We start from the raw sequence: 16,015 nt of genomic DNA, 5'->3' as shown, positions 1-16,015 counted from the left end.
ATACAACACTTCACCTGCGTGTGGACTTAATAGACAGTGGGAGGAAAGTGAGGATGGGCTACTTTGGTATGTCTGTAACATTTGAATTTTTCTTCAGTGATTTGACTAACTGTATTTTTTTTTCTAAAATCAATAAAACTCTTTCCGCCCAATGCCCTTTGCACCCCCTAAACCCTTCAGCGCCACGCCAGCTGCACTCCGGTTCCTGCTAAGCCACCATGTGTGTCATCTCCTTCCAGTGGCCATCATGATCATCTACCCAGACCCCATTAGCCATGTTGAGATGTTGTTGGGCATCTGCAAGATCTGGGAGATCAGAGATGTGCTGTGCCTGGAGGTAGAAGGGAAGGTGGTCAGTAGTACAGAGGGTGACATTGATGACTTGCTTATTAGTGGAGATGCCTCCGCTGGAGGTGGGAGGGTGAAGGTGCAAAAACAGTCATCACTGCTGTTGACATTGTCAGGCACCATCATGTACAGGAAACCAGTTTCACTAAAGAAGCTTACAGAAAGTACATGAAAGATGACATGAAATCAATGAAAGGGAAACTTGAAGAACAGAGACCAGAAAGAGTATAGCTTTTTATGACAAGAGCTGCCGAACAAATCCAACACATCATTGCTAATTTCAAAAACCACCAGTTCTTTATGGGTGAAAACATGAATCCACATGGCAGGCTTGCTCTGCAGGACTACAGTGAGGATGGTCCATGTATGATTCTTTTTAAGGACGGTTCAGAACTGGGAAAATGTTAGCAAATTTGGCAATTTGAATCTATCACCTGTCATCACAACTGACTGCTGCTTTTCATCCACACACCAGGACTAGGATAAACGGGACTGATGTTCTCTTGAGTTCTTTATTTATTTTGACCTTGATTTCTTTGGAGCAGAGGCATGGTTTTTAAGAAAAGATGCTGTGTAGGTTGTCTAAAAATAAAATGAATGTAAACTCATTTGAGAGAAAGCCTCTTCACTTAATATATATTCAAATTCCCCCTGTATAGTGTTCCTGGAGAACCTACAGCCTAGTTGTGCACCACTATGATAAAATATAAGACTGTCTTCACATGACTCCTAAAGTGAAAACAGGGATCAAAAGTCTTAATTCTGAGTTGAAGCAAAGGGAAAGACCATGCTCACAGCAGAGCCAGCCAACATTTGAAGCAGATTCCTTAGACATTCCATCACCTACAAACGAAAGTAGTTAACTGGAAGAGAGATTACGAAAAGAATAAAAAAAGACTAATACAGGTGGCTGTGGGGAGAGTCAATAACAATGTTTTATTTAATGAAGTGGGCTTTATATTTCAAGAAAGCATGTATTTTACCACCTCCATAGCTCTGATTTATCATGACAATAAAAGAATATTAAAGTGATAAGCCTAAATGGAGAGTATGGGTCAGAGCGAGCTCTTAACAGATTTCTCAAATATGAGAATCAGATGGACAAGTGCTGCCCATGCAGCAAGAAGGAAAAAGCCATAGGTTGGGAGATAGCCGTTGGAAGAGCTGGAGCTGAGGAGGGAGCCAGCCTTCCAGGCAGAGCCGGAGAGCCTGTGGACTACATGAATGAGCACCACTAAACCATCAGAGTACGGCAAGAAAAGGACGACGTGAGAGCCAAGAAACAGAGATGAAACACAGGAGAGAGGCCAAGGAAAATTTCATGAGGAATTGTACGGAGTGGGCCTAGAGAGCAGCCAGCCCAGTTTGGAACAAGAAGATGGAGTCCTCCATATGGGAAAATTCTAGGAAGAAAACACAAAATGACAGATTCAACTATGGTATAAACATTGGCAGTATGGATAGATAGGACTTAGCCTGCTATTTCTTCCTCTTCCATAATAGGTAGTCCAAAAAATAATGCCTAAAGCAGACAAAACAAACTAAAACTATAACTACATTATTTAGAAATAGACAGACACCAGAAGGAACAGTTAAAATAGTTTTTTCCTTTGGGGAATGAGGCTCAGGTAAAGAGCCATGGGGATCAGAAACCTCTGCAATTGTCCTACTTTAATGATAAAAACAAAAGGAGTAAATATAATGATGAAATAATTTATGTACTAATAGAGATTTTAAAAATAAAAATATTTGCCCTGGCAGGATGCCTCAGTGGAAAAAGCATCGATCCGGTGTGCCAGAGGTCGTGAGTTCATCCCCGGTCAGAGCGTGCATGAGAAGCAGTCAATGAGGACACAACTAAATGGAATAACTAAGTGAAACAAGTTGATGCTTCTCTCTTTCTTCAATGGGAAGATTTCAAAAATATATATGAAACAATTAGTTGATGCTAATCTCTCCCTTCCCTTTCCTTTTCTTTCTTTCAAATCAATGGAAAAAATTTAAAATAAATAAAAATACTCAGTTGTGGTGAGTTTACATTTAAGCAAAAACTCCTATAGAAGAGTGACTTCTGTGGACATAAAGTCACAAATAGATATCAACTACCTTAATCACAGCATACCCTAAACACATTTCCTAAGGAAATAATAGTGACATCAAAAATTTACATGTAGAAACATTTATCATGGCATTTTTTTATACAGAGTGGGTCAAAAGTAGGTTTATAGTTGTTCATATGGAAAATAACATGTATAATATTAATAATAATACAAGAAAAAAACCTCTTGTTTATCATGTACTCACAACTGTAAATCTACTTTTATCCCACCCTATACTTAGGACCTTTAGAAACCAGCAGAACACACAATAGAGATATTATTTTTAAAATAATGGTGTTATGCCCAGCACACTGAAGAAGGTCAAATGTTTATTAAACTTTTAAAAGAGAAAATTTTGTAGCTATTGAAATAGCTTTTGCATTTAAAAATATTTAATGACATGGAAAATGCTCATGAGATCTATAAAAAAATTAAAATTATACCTAAAATAGAATCTCCACTTCTAAATAACCCACACAATCCACATAAATACCCACATATAAAAATTTAAAAATTATATATACCACAATATTAACAGAGCTTATTTCTGGGTGCAATTTGTTCTTTGTACTTCTAAAAAGTTTCCAAATGAAAATAAAAGGAACACATGTTACTTTAAATATGTTTAAAAAATGAATGTGCTTACATATTTAGAATAAAAACAGAATTGTATATACTTATATAGTTATTTTAATAGGAAGTATAGAAGCTAAAACTATAATAAGTATTCTTATCTAAAAAATTTGAGTTCACATATTCCTTTTGACCTAAGGGTAGAGGATGTTATTTGTAACTCATCCAAACACATGTTTAAAAATTTACCAAGACAGTTCAGTAGTCTATTTTTACCATAAATCTATCTTGAACAAGACTGTTGATAACCTGAGGTTAACTTATATTCATTAGCATTTTTTTTTTCACTAAATCAGAGAACAACATAATCTAAACAGTTTTATCCGTTTTCTAATCCCCACCTCCCCTCTCCCCCTCAGAAAAGTCATGGACTACCTTTTGAACTTTTTCCCTTTAGTTTCTCATAGCATAAAGTTTTCAGTTCCCATGAGTAAAGTACATTCTTAAAGCTATAAAGTGTGAGAACATTATCCTGGAAACAAAATGTTATTGTTAAACTACCAAATATATTTTAACATTGACTACTTTATAACATTTATAACTTTGAAGCTATATCAAAACAATTTAAAAACACATGTCTCCTTTAACTTCAGCTTTTACAGCTTAAAATCAACTAACACCACTAAGAGGGGGAAAGCTAACAACTTTTCAAACATTCTTATGACTAACTCTTGTTAAAAATGTGTAATTTTTTTTGTTTGAGCAAAGTGCTTTTCTGTGTATTTTCCTACTCATCATGATTCACCTTCCTAATAAAATGGGGAAGTAGAATTGTCTTTTTATATCCTAATCTTAAATGCTAATGGTTTGTAGTAAACTCTATGCAACTTTATGTAACAGGTTTTAAAAGCTCCTTTATATTGTTAAATGATAGTTTAGGCCTGAAAATTTAAGAGCTATTGATACCTACTGTTTAGAATTTAATTAGTTTTAATTGTATAATAATATCATTTTCATGTATCAAAGTGTTATGGTTAAAAACCAGATTCAATAATTCTTTGCTGTGATAAAAGAATTAAAGAAATGCCTCACTTTTTTTTTCTAAATAGTGCATACAATTTTCTGGGTACATCATTATTCCTGTAAGTCCTCCTAATGATAAGAGCAGTGTATCAGCTCATGGAAATGAGAAGTCCATAGGTGATCCTGGATTTGAAAGAAGCTTCTCCTGCATTTTAAACAGTCTTACATTTTGAGACATTGGCTTCTTCTTTGGGTTCCATGTGCTGCTTTTCACTCAGGCAGAATAACTATATCAAGTCCAAATTCACATCCTCACATTCTACTGTACCGAGTAAAGGAGTCTCTTCTGGTAAGCTACTGCAGACAAGGAAAGAAGCTTCTCTTTCCCAGAAGACTATGCTCCCAGCCTACAGTTGCCTGCTCACCTCTCATCAGTCTGGGAATAGGAAGGAGTGAGTCCACACCTGAGTTCAGTTCATTTAAAACTACATGACTCAGAACAGGAAGGCACTGTTACCTAGGAAACTTGGGTAAATTCCACAAATAGAGGGTAGTACAAGAGTGGAGAGCAAATAAGTGTCTATTATGTCCATCACAATTATATGTTATTTCATATTAATAATTGTTATGCTTCCTCACTTTTCAGAGACAACAAAAACCCAATTCTGTAGTCATTAATTCACTAAGCAAAATGAATAATGTAACATGCTTTTGACTTGAATACAGGTCCCAGATCCCAGGCTGATGAATCCACCACATACCCTGCCTTTTAATATCATTGGGAAAACCCAGAAGGCAGGGTTAGTCCCATGACATAAGCAGAGACCATTTTAGGTAGTATTAAGAATAAAGATTGTATTTGAGCTCCTTAGAAGCTTTGTGAAAATACTGCTAAAAAATTATTTAAACTACACAGAAACTAAATCATTGTTTGGGACAGACATTTGTGCTAAATTTGTATCAATCACATATAAATAGCCTATCCAACAAATCAATGTATTTATTTACTTATTTGGAATTGTAAATCGGAGATTATTCATCCTATTGGGCCCATCGACTTTCCACAAGACCACTGTCAATATTCTTGGGTGCCTATCATCCATTCAGGACATAAACATCTGTTCTTTTCCTTTCCTTACCTAGCCAGTCAACAGTTGCTTCTATGTCTGTAGTATTTCTCTTTTCTGTGTCCCCTTTATCACCAGTTGTTTCTTTACCTTGAGCGCCGTTTCTCTTCTGGACACTATAACTGTTTCCTAACAAGTCCTCCTGCCTCTAGCTTTGTTCTCTTCTAATTCCCCTTCTAAAACATCACGGAGTCATCTTCACAATATAAAATCCTTGTCCCCATGACTTTCCACTGTTTAGCAAGGAAAGCTCTTTAGGATGGTAACAACAGTCTACGTCTCCAGGCTTATTTCTCACCAATGGTAACTGCCATTTGGGGGGGGGGGCAATTTAATGCAATGTTACTATGCATACTATGAATATTCTTATATATATTTTAAGTACTTGTGAGGGAATTTATCTAAGGCATATGCCATAGTGTGTGTAGTGCTAGTTCTTAGGATATGTACATCTTCACTCTTATGAGATTTTCCCAAATTATATGCAAAGTGGTTGTACTGATTGCACTCCTGCCAGAAGTATATGAGACCTCTTGTTGACTACAACCTTAACAAAATTTAAGCCCTGGCCAGTTAGTTCAGTTGGTTAGAGCATCATCCCAAAACACCAAGGTTCCAGGTTTGATCCTCAGTCAGGGCATATATGGGAAGCAAAAAATGAATGCACAACTAAGTGGAACAACAAATAAATGCTTCTTTCCTTTCATCCCTCTTTCTTCCCCTTCCTCTGTCTTTCTAAAATCAATTAATCAATTTTTTAAAAAGACCTTAACATTGACTTTTTAAATTTTATAAACTTAGTGGGTATCTCATCAGTATCTTTTTATGTGTGCATTTCTCATCAGGATACTTTTTTTCAGTATTCTTAATGTCTTTTGTACTCTGTTCTATTCTGTTAGTCTTGTTTATTTATAGTTGTTATTCTGAATACTAATCTGTTATTTCTGCAGAAAAAAATTGATTTCTGCTTTACCATCTCACTTTTTTTTGATGGACAGAAATATTTTAAAGGATTCTCAAATTTTTATTTCAGTGATGAGATTACATACGAAGAAATCACATGAAAATCTTACAAATGGAGAATAAGGTGTCAGCTTGGAGTCAGAGGGGAGGGTTGCTCAGAGCTCTGGTTCCTTTTGGAACTTTCATGTTACCTACCAAAACCCTCCATTAACTTCTGGAACCTCCAAATGTTCCATGGTGCCTAGTTTGAGAACTAGTGCCCTGGGTGAAACTTCTCTGTACAGCAGAAGAAACCAAGATCCAGAGAGGTTGAGGTAGTTGCCCCAGGATCCTGGTAGTGGCGCCTCCACCACTACCTCTCCTCCAGGAAGGAAAGGGTGGGAAAATATGCTGGAGTGGCAGGGCGGGCTCAGATGGTGGCCTCAATCTTAGAGGCCACTCTAGTCGTGCAGCCCCACACATGTGCATATTGAAGGCTTCACTCGGCATTATATCATACCAGACTTGTCCCTCTGCATTCCAGCCTTCCAGCTCACCTCCGTCTTGTTGGCTCCTTGTGGATATAACATCAGAGAAGGAATATGAGCACTGGAACCATTTTCTTCATGTGCTCTATTGGAGAAAACCTTCTGTGCAACCAACCATCCTCCAGGAAGCCACTGTCTTTCCAGCCAGTAATTGAAATATTTCATTTTAATCTCAAATTTATTTATCTTTTCAATTACACTTGATATTCAGTATTATATTCATTTCAGGTGTATTTTTTTTCTTTTATGGTTCATGCATTTTGTGTTTTAAGGACGATGTAAAAGTACTGATAGCCAGGGATTCCAACGCTAGTTACTGAATAATCCATCCTTTCCCCACTACTCAGTAATGCGGGGTTTGTCATACATCTGATTATAGTCTGGTTGGGGCCTCTTTGCTCTGCTTAAATAGCCAATGTGTCTGCCCTCCACTACAATGGTTTAATAATTCTAATTACTTTTATAATTACTGCAGTTTAATAATAAATTCAAATATCCTAAAAGATAAATCCCTACCTCATTTGTCTTCTTCAAAATTGTTTGTTATCATTGAGCCTTTCTTTTTTAATCTTTATATTAAATTGGAATTGATTATAATGTCATTATAAACTAGGTGAGAATGAATAATCTTTATTCAGTCTCCCTAATATAAAGATGGTATGTCCCTCCATTAATTAAGGTTTTCTTTAATGTATTTACTTTATGTTTTATAATTTTGTTCATGAAGTCTACGTACAACTTTTATTATGGTTGGTCCTATGTATCACTTATTATCTGTTCCTTATATATATATTTCAGTAAATTTCCATTCAAGGCTCCTCTGTGGAAATAAAATTTTTATATATTGATGTAATATCCCCAAATCCATCAAATTCTAAATATTTTTCTGTAGTTTATTTTGGCTTTTCTACATGGCCCTTTTCATTGCTGCTATGAACATTAAAATACAAGTCTTTGTTTGAACACAGTTTTACTACTCTTGGGTAAATTTAGGAGTGAGATGGCTGGGTCACATGATCCAGTTATGTTTAACTTTATGAGAAACTGCTAAACTCATTGAACTATGCACTTAAATAGGTAAAATTTTATTGTATGTGAATTATTCCACAGTGAGGCTGATGAAAAACCCTCAAGGACTTAGAATATTACTATCAACAAATGACTTTGGGGAAGCTGCCATTTCTTTTTTTTCTTTTTTAATTTATTCATTTTTAGAGAGGGGAGAGAGAGAGACAGAGAGGGAAAGAGAGAGAGAGAGAAAGAAGGGGGGAGGAGCTGGAAGCATCTACTCCCATATGTGCCTTGACCAGGCAAGCCCAGGGTTTCGAACCGGCGACCTCAGCATTTCCAGGTCAACGCTTTATCCACTGCACCACCACAGGTCAGGCATGAAGCTGCCGTTTCAAGCAAACTTATTATTCTGAATTTCTGCTTCCTCTTTGTCCCTTAGGAATTTCCTTTAAATATTGTATTTTCCCTAGAATATTGACGGGTTGTTGCAGGATATTTTTTTTGTATCTTCTCTACAACATTGCTGTAAACAGAAATCTTTTCACCCCTAAAAATTCACTGGCTGTTAGTACTTTAAATAAAACCTAACTGCGTTTTTATTAAAACTTTTTAAAAATGTAGTTCATAGAATTTCCTCACTTCATTGGGAGAACTTCATTGTATTAAGGCTAAAAAATATTAATGCTTAAAATACAGAGAATGATTCAAAAGGTTACCAATTTAGAAATTAATGCTACATACTATATTCCAAATTTAAATATACTACCAGATACAGAAATGTAATGGATCATCTAAATAGGCAATAGAGACGTTGAATTTAGACATCAGTAAAAGCTGCCTACAAAATTCAAATTATATAGTAATCTAAAGGGTTAGAGGGAGGTCTTAAGTGGTCATCTATCAAACCAGAAAGTGAACTGAATATGTCCTGTGTACCAGACATTGTGCTAAGCATGAAAAACACACAGTGAACAGAACTCAGGATCTCTTCTCCTGTGAAGCTTACGGATAGCAAGGATGTCACACCTTATACAATAATCGCAAATAATGGGTTTAATAATGTACAAATTGAAATGAAAACTTATAGGGAGCCTAAACTATGATAGAGAACTAAGGATGTAAAGCTGAGGAATTTATGTTTACTCTGAAACCCATGGGATGAGCAGAAGTTAGCTAGGCATGGTACAGAGGGTAGGAAATGAAGACTGAGGAGTGAGGAGCATTTTGGGTAGATGATACAGTACCTATTAGGTCATGGAAAGTCTATCTAGTACATTCCAGAACTGAGCAGAGCACAGAATATGAAGAGGGAAAAGTGGAAGAGAACACAGTGATTCAAAAACTGTTGCAAAATTGAGAAAAGGATACATGTAATGTTGAACTGCTTTTAAATTTTGAACATTTTGACTTTTTAAAAATGTCATTAAAACATTTTCAGCTGTGGCTGTTTTTAGTTTTACCAACAGACTAACAATTATCAGAATTCTAGACTAATACGATTAGTCTAGAATCTAATACGACTAAAGCAGATTCTAGACTAATACGATCAGGCTAAACAGAAGATGACAAGGCTGAGGGATGACATATTGTTGGGGAAAAGCTTATGAAGGGAGAGGTAGTGCTTTCTGCCTTCCCTCCCTTCATTCTCCTCAGACCCAATCCATCAACTGACACTGCTTCTTACATATACTTTCAAATTTTTAAATGCATTTTTCCTCCCACGTTTTACACTTCTCAAGTTGAGTTGTACTTAACAAATGTTTATTTTTGTTATTTTTTTTTTGTATTTTTTTTGTATTTTTTTTTTTTTTTTGTATTTTTCTGAAGCTGGAAACGGGGAGAAACAGACAGACTCCTGCATGCGCCCGACCGGGATCCACCTGGCACGCCCACCAGGGGCGACGCTCTGCCCACCAGGGGGCAATGCTCTGCCCCTCTGGGGCATCACTCTGCCGCGACCAGAGCCACTCTAGCGCCTGGGGCAGAGGCCAAGGAGCCATCCCCAGCGCCTGGGCCATCCTTGCTCCAATGGAGCCTTGGCTGCGGGAGGGGAAGAGAGAGACAGAGAGGAAGGGGGGGGGGTGGAGAAGCAAATGGGCGCTTCTCCTATGTGCCCTGGCTGGGAATCAAACCCGGGTCGCCCGCACACCAGGCCGACGCTCTACCGCTGAGCCAACCGGCCAGGGCCATGTTTATTTTTTTAAAAGTAAGATTATAGTTTGACCAGGTGGTGGCACAGTGGATAGAGTGTTGGCCTGGGATGCAGAGGACCCAGGTTCAAAACTCTGAGGTTGCCGGCTTGAGCACGGGATCACCAACTGGAGCATGGGGTTGCTAGCTTGAGGATGAGATCATAAACATGACTCCATGGTTGCTGGCTTGAGCAAGGGGTCACTTGCTCTGCTGTAGCCCCCCAGTCAATGCACATATGAGAAAGCAATCAATGAACAACTAAGGAGCCACAACAAAGAATTGATGCTTCTCATCTCTCTCCTTTCCTGTCTGACCCTATCTGTCCCTCTCTATCTCTGTCTCTCTCTCTCTCTCTCTCTCTCTCTCACACACACACACACACACACACACATTTGATCATATATCACTGAATTTTAATTTAAATAAAAAATGGATCCCTACAAATTACTAAATGCTTTCAAAACCTACATTGAGCCATCTAAAGGGGGAAAGAGTCCAAGATTGCAAGGTTGTATTTAGAGGAAAGCAAGTCAAAAGAATCCAAATTTGAAGGCTTATATTCATGTTGATAGTGATAATAAAGCAAGAGGTATGTAAATGTAACTCGTACTTCTCAAATTTAAAGCACCTACAAAGTACTGTGGGACTTGGTACAATGCAGAATCTGACTCAATAGGTCAGGAGAGGGGTCCAAGACTTTGTGTTTCTCACAAGATTCCAAGTCCAGGACCAATTAGATGAGGTATTAGATAAGTGTAGTGTCTTCCTCAGCTCAATACTCATACTAAATCAAGAATAATCCTTAAATTGATCTTAAGTCAGTCTTAAATTGGGAGAAACACATTCTCTCACATTCCATTTTCCTCTATCTTCAGTCTTTTTTTTTTAATTGAAGTAATTGAAGTGACACTAGTTAATAAAATTATACAGGTTTCAGGTGCACAATTGTACAACATATCACCTGTATACTGTATTGTGTTCACACCCCCCAAATCAAGTCTCTGTCCATCACCATTTATCTTTCCTATACCTTCCTCCATGTCCCTCCACCCCCTCCCTGGCAAATCACCACTGTTGTTCGTTCCCATGAGCTTTTTTTTTTTCTATTTTGTTCAGCCTTTCTACCGCCCCCCCCCCACACAGCTGTCAGCCTGCTATTTATGTCTGTCTCCATCTGAGCCACCCTTACCATCTTAGATTGTTGTAATAGCCTCTTAATGGTTTCTTTGCCTGTAGCCTTGCTACCTCTTACTCATCCTCCATATTTAAGCACTAAAATAAATCCTTCAAAAACGATGATATTCAGCTACTTAAAATTTTCAGTAAATAAAATACAAACTGCCCTTAGGGCTCATATAAACTGACCTAGTCTCTGTGACTTCCTCCTACACCCACACACTCAGTAACCAGACCTAGTGAATTTCTTTCAAATGACCTTCTTAGGCCTTGGTTCATGCTAGTCCTTTTGCTTCAACCTTCTTCCCTGGCTATCTGCATTCATCCTTTAGGATTTAGATTTAGATTTTCTTCCTCTTAGAAGACTCCCTTCCACCCCAGACTACTCAGATGCATCACCTTCCCTTTTAGTACTTAATAGACATTGTTGTTGCTTATTTAACTGTCTTTCCTGCTGAGCTGGCTGTAGGCCAATGAGAGCAGGAGCCATGTCAACTTGTTCTCTGCCTTTAGCCAGTGCCTGGCAATGTGACTGACACCTACCTAGTAGACACTTCAATCCACTTTCATTCTAAATTCATCCATTAACATATCAACAAAATACGACACCTCTTTATTAAAACACATGATGATTTTATCTTTCGTCAATACATTCCTTACATAGAAAGCATATAGCATGACTTGCCAGACCATAGCTTTCAACTTGGTAATCCTATATATATGGAAACCTTGATATAATTCATAACTTAATTATAATTTGATATCATTAAGCCAACAAATAATTAAGTACCAGGTAGTTTGTAATGAATGAATGAATAAATAAATGCTAGGCACTAGGGAAACCAAACACTGGAAGAAAGATTGAAGATCAAAAGGCAGAAAAATGAAGATTAAAGTCATGCAAACAAATAACAGCCATTAAATCATATAAAAATCAAAAGTCTAAACAAGGCACTAATGTAGAAAAGAGACAGCACATAATTTCACTTCTGTAGTTAACTGAGAAAAGCCTTTTTAAGGAAGCTAGTGTCTTAGAAAATTTGTCAGATGGAAGGGAAAGTCATTCCCAGCAAAAGAAATAGTGAGCAAAAGGACAATTTAAGAGAGAACTAACTATGTAACAGATTTTATAGAATTGTAGAAGTCAATGCTGGGAGGGTAGATGAGACTTGTTGTCCCATGTAAGATGTTGGGCTTTGCTCAATAGAAGATTCAATGTAAGCAGCAGAACGGCACAATCAAAGGAATATTACAAAACTCTAAGCAGGGAGATCAGCGAATAGTGCAAACAAAGAATGAGGAGAAATGCAGTGCAATGGAAAGAAGGTAAATGAATAAATCAAAGTGTCAAGGATAGGTCTTGGGAAGGAGCATATTAGGAGTAGTCATTATCTCTGGCTAAGTTCCCTCAAACAAAAGACAAACCGCCTGAATTAGGACTTATAGAAAGTAATGCTTCCTTATCAAACTGGGGGATGAAAAAAAATGTCAAGTCAGTAATGGGTCTAAAAATGATCAATCTTGGCCCCATTCTAATTCAAATAAATAATTTTATTTTTATAACTATCAGTAACTAGTCCATAGTTTATTTTAAAACTTTTTTTCATAACTATCCTAGCAGAGATACATTATTAAAGAATCTCAGAAGTTTCAGTGACAGCAAAATAATTAAAGTGGAAACATTGTCAACAGAGGACCCAGAAAGAAAAAAAAATCTGGTGAATTTTACTGGTATATTACAAAAGTGAAAAATTAAGACCTGGGAACTTAGGGCCTGAATTATAGAGATACTAAAAAGGCGTTTCAGAAACAGGTAGAGAATAATTCTGGTAGGTACAACATCCACAAGCGTCTCTCAGGATTTCAACATTAAAAAAATTGAAGAGCTACACTCAATGATTTAATAAGTTGATTGTACTCCAAGTATTTCTCAACTTAAGTGAACTAAGAATTAGATCTACAAATTAGGACTTATTCCAAAATATTCAGTTTTCCCATTGCTCTAATTTCCACTGTTCAACTTTCCTGGAGTAATTAACATTGTGATTCCCTCCTTTTTCTTCTTAACACTCATCCATAATATAAAATTCAAATTGTACTGTTGGGACACATATTAAATAAGTACTCTGTTCTTAATTTGAAAATGTTAAGTTGAACATTTTACATTAAAAATGTTAAATCAAATTAAAATTTTCTATCAATGATTTAGTGAACTTCAGAGAGAGGAATAAGACAGACCATATAGTCTCTCCATTCCTGCAAGTATTACATATAAATAGAAATCATCATAAAATGAACATGGACTTAAAAATTTCCCCTCTCCTCCCAAAATAATAATAGCATTTTCTTGGCGTTGCTACTGCTATCACTACTGGTTTTGCACCTCTCTCCATTCTGAGTAGTATAAGAAACCTGCCATTTTTACTGGAAACATTACAGCTCAAGTAACAACAATTAAAGTTTTGATTTTGTCATTTAACTTTCAAGTTTCACACCACAACCACCTCATCAACTTCTCTACATCCTTCAGCTTGAAAGAAAGAGCACAAACCTGGGAATTGTTAAAAAGTAAAAATTAAATCTATAATGTGATTTGAACTCAAAAAGTGTTGTAGTTTATAAAATTGACAAGGTTCTTTTACTTTTTAATTCTTCCCCAAGTGCTTGTCAATTGTATAAAGTTGTAATGAATGGCATAAAACACAGTTCCAAAGTCTTTAATTTTTATTTTTGAGGGACTACGTTACATGTTAAAACATTATATGCTAGGGTAAAACAAACAAAAAATATAGAACTACTATTTCCCACTTACTAGTCCTTAGCGGGAGCATATGAGATCTTGCTCCCCACATAGGTCAGTTTGGCTCAAATAAACTCTTACGAAAATAAAAAGTCCTTAGATTTGCCTAGAATTTTTTATTTATTTTATTTTATTTTTCTGAAGCTGGAAACAGGGAGAGACAGTCGGACAGACTCCCGCATGCGCCCGACAGGGATCCACCCGGCACGCCCACCAGGGAGCGACGCTCTGCCCACCAGGGGGCGATGCTCTGCCCCTCTGGGGCATCGCTCTGTTGCGACCAGAGCCACTCTAGCGCCTGGGGCAGAGGCCGAGGAGCCATCCCCAGCACCCGGGCCATCTTTGCTCCAATGGAGCCTCGGCTGCAGGAGGGGAAGAGAGAGGAAGGAGAGGGGGAGGGGTGGAGAAGCAGATGGGCGCTTCTCCTGTGTGCCCTGGCCGGGAATCGAACCCGGGACTTCTGCACGCCAGGCCGACGCTCTACCACTGAGCCAACCGGCCAGGGCTAGAATTTTTATATAGCTGATGTTACCTCTTTTTAATCTGTTCTGACTAGTATGTATTCTTTAGAGTATTCCTGTGTGATCTCTATCCAGATCTACTCAGAGTATGGGACAGATAGGACAGCCCAAGCTTTGTGGTTACCATGACGAATACCTTTTATCCAGCTTCTGAGAATTAATTCCAGTTAACTAAGGGTTTCAGTTAAATCAGGGGTCCCCAAACTTTTTACACAGGGGGCCAGTTCACTGTCCCTCAGACCGTTGGAGGGCCGGACTATAAAAAAACTATGATCAAATCCCTATGCACACTACACATATCTTATTTTAAAGTAAAAAAACAAAATGGGAACGAATACAATATTTAAAATAGAGAACAAGTAAATTTAAATCAACAAACTGACCAGTATTTCAATGGGAACTATGCTCCTCTCACTGACCACCAATGAAAGAGGTGCCCCTTCCGGGTGTGCGGTGGGGGCCAGATAAATGGCCTCAGGGGGCCGCATGCGGCCTGCGGGCCATAGTTTGGGGACCCCTGAGTTAAATGAAGGTTTAATTATGTAGCTCCAAGTAATCTATCCAAGATTCCTCTCCCTCACTTTCTCAAAATCTTCAAGTTAATCAAAAGGGACTGTTTATTGTTACAAGTTATGCATCAAACTGCCAGAGAGAAAACTTAACTTTTTCTATTTCTAAAAGAGTTAGAATAATAAATAATTTGGCTATCTCTCCAATAACTTCAACTAAGTCAAATTTGCCCACCTCCCCCAAAGATTATGCTGTCAAAGCAACAGAGTGAGATTCTTTGTAAGTATAAATGCATGGTGTTACTATGAGCTGATTTTATTAGTTCTTGTTTAAGTTGTTAGACAAAAGTGTAACAAAATTTAGATTCCAAATTCCCACTTGATAATAGAAGACATCTTTTACTATATTTTCAATTCATACCATAAGTTGCATATTACATGTAAATTGGCAGATTAAAAATGTTCCAAATCATTTAATTGTGTGTAAATGTATACTACCTTTATATAAAAAAAGATAATATTTAATGTCAACTATAATTGAAAATTTTTTTAAATTGTAAAAAAGAAAAAAGCACTCTGGCCCATGGCATGGTGGATAGAACATCATCCCGGAGTGCCAACGTTGCCAGTTCGATCCCAGGGACACCGGCTGGATCCCAAGGGTCCCAGTTTGAGCCCCAGTCAGGGCATGTATAAGAAGTAACCAATGAGTGCATAGCTAATTGGAACAAGTTGGTGCTTCTCCCTCGCTCCCTTCTCCTCTCTCTCTCTTCCCCTTCTTCTTCTTTCTCAAAATAAATAAATAAACTAATAAGAAAAAAGAAGGGAGAGGAAAGGAAGAGATAAAAAAGCAAGACTTACTTTTCCTTCTGTCTTTGTACAAGAAAACTTGAAAAATGTTTCTTTTTAAAAGAAATTGAGTTGAGTTTTGAATTGAGATTTTCAAAAGAAAAAATATGGAATTGTGCACCTGAAACCTGTAGTTTAACAGTAGACAACTGGTGTTACCCCAATAACTTCAATGAAAAAAAATATATGTGGTGCTTGCTTCGGCAGCACATATACTAAAATTGGAACAATACAGAGATTAGCATGGCCCCTGCGCAAGGATGACACGCAAATTCGTGAAGTGTTCCATATTTTTT

At 37.3% G+C, this 16,015-nt stretch overlaps 1 non-coding gene and 1 pseudogene across 1 annotated transcript; both read left to right on the top strand.

Moving 5' to 3' along the window:
* The first annotated feature begins 247 nt into the window (after nt 1-247).
* LOC136389167 (translationally-controlled tumor protein-like) lies at nt 248-907 on the top strand (annotated as a pseudogene).
* Nucleotides 908-15,910: 15,003 nt separating this feature from the next.
* Nucleotides 15,911-16,014, top strand: LOC136390214 (U6 spliceosomal RNA). The gene has a single exon (XR_010748646.1). It is a non-coding gene; the product is annotated as a U6 spliceosomal RNA (small nuclear RNA).
* Nucleotide 16,015: the final 1 nt, after the last annotated feature.

The sequence above is a fragment of the Saccopteryx leptura genome, chromosome 1 (genome assembly GCF_036850995.1).
Source record: "Saccopteryx leptura isolate mSacLep1 chromosome 1, mSacLep1_pri_phased_curated, whole genome shotgun sequence".
Classification (NCBI taxonomy): Eukaryota; Metazoa; Chordata; class Mammalia; order Chiroptera; family Emballonuridae; genus Saccopteryx; species Saccopteryx leptura.
Note: the sequence above shows the minus strand (reverse complement) of the source record. Positions and strands in the feature narration are given on the sequence as shown.